Consider the following 1,523-nt stretch of genomic DNA (forward strand, 5'->3'; position numbering starts at 1 on the left):
GGGGGCGGGGCCTATGCGAAGGGGCGCGGTCTAAGGAAGGGGAGGATCCCCAGAGCCGAAGATCCGGGCCTGGGAGCGAGGGGAGGGGGCGGAACTGGGTGGGAAGGGCGGGGCCTGAGGGCTACGGGGAGCGGAAGGAAGGGGCGGGGCCAGGCGGAGTAGGCGCAGACCCAGAGGGAGGGGAGCCTTGCCACCACCCTGTCTTCCCGATTTCCCCTCCCTCCAGGTGGAAGCACCGGTGGCAGAATATTAACTACTATTTTCTGGGCAAAAGGAAGAGACATCTGGTTCCCTTGCGCCCGTGAGAGCCGGTGAGGGGCGGGGCCACAGGGGGCGCGGTCTGTGGGCGGGGCCTCGTGGAGGGGCGGGTCTGGGCGGGGCCTAGCTAGAGGCGTGGGGGAGGGGCGAGGCCCGAGCACGAGGTCGGCCAGCCTCAGCCTCGGCCTGCGAGGCTCCAGGGCCCTGTGGGGGCCCCGAGTGCAGGGCGTGGTCTTTGCAGGGTTATTTTTCCCTGCCCTTCTTGGGCCGACACAAACATACTTTTAAAAAGATTGACAAATTTGACTATGTTGAAATTTATGTTAGTCAGAAGATGCCCCAAAAAAGTAGAGGAGCCCCAAACAGGACTCCCCAAACGTAATACTAACTCTGTGCCCGGTGCAAGGAGTTGGGGACCAGGAAAGTGGTGCACTTGGGTGGGCCCCATCTGGGTCAGCCCCAGGGCAAAGGTCACTCCAGCCCTGGGCCTAGAGGCAAAGCTGAATGACCAAGGGAAGGGAGGCTCCGTCAGTTTGAAGGGCCCTGTCGTGGCGATCATCCTGTGTGTCTGTGTTCACATTTCGGTGCATCTCTGAAAGTCTGTACCACCTCTGAGCGTGGTTATGTTTCTGTGTGTTCTGTCTCTGATATCTGTGTATATTTAGTCAACAAATATTTATCAAGGGCTTGGCCAGGTGTGGTGGCTCACGCCTGTAATCCCAGCACTTTGGGAGGCTGACGGGGGCAGATTGCTTGAGGCCAGAAGTTCTAGACCAGCCTGGGCAACATGGGGAAACCCCGTCTCTACTAAAAGTACGAAAAATTAGCCAGGCATGGTGGCATGCACCTGTAGTCCCAGCTACTCCCAGCTGAGGTGGGAGGATCACTTGAGCCCAGGAGGCAGAGGTTGCAGTGAGCCAAGATCGCACCACTGCACTCCAGCCTGGGCAATAGAGCAGACCTTGTCTCAAAAAAAAACAAAAACAAAACAAGTATTTATCAAGGGCCTATTTTAGTGGTTTGTGACAGGTTTATACACTGAGTTAATCACTGGGTTTACACTGGTGAAGCAAACAGTTGAGGTCCCTGCCCTCATGGAACATACATTCTGGTGGAGAGACAGGCCATAAACTGGAGAGAGAAACGGTGTGTTATGTTTGAGAAGAACAGGGCTGGGTCAGGTGCTACTTGATATGGGATAGGCAAGGACTTGGTCTTTTTTTTTTTTTTTTTTTTTTTTTTGAGACGGAGTCTTGCTCTGTCGC

Source organism: Colobus angolensis, unplaced genomic scaffold (genome assembly GCF_000951035.1).
Source record: "Colobus angolensis palliatus isolate OR3802 unplaced genomic scaffold, Cang.pa_1.0 Scaffold4, whole genome shotgun sequence".
Lineage (NCBI taxonomy): Eukaryota > Metazoa > Chordata > Mammalia > Primates > Cercopithecidae > Colobus > Colobus angolensis.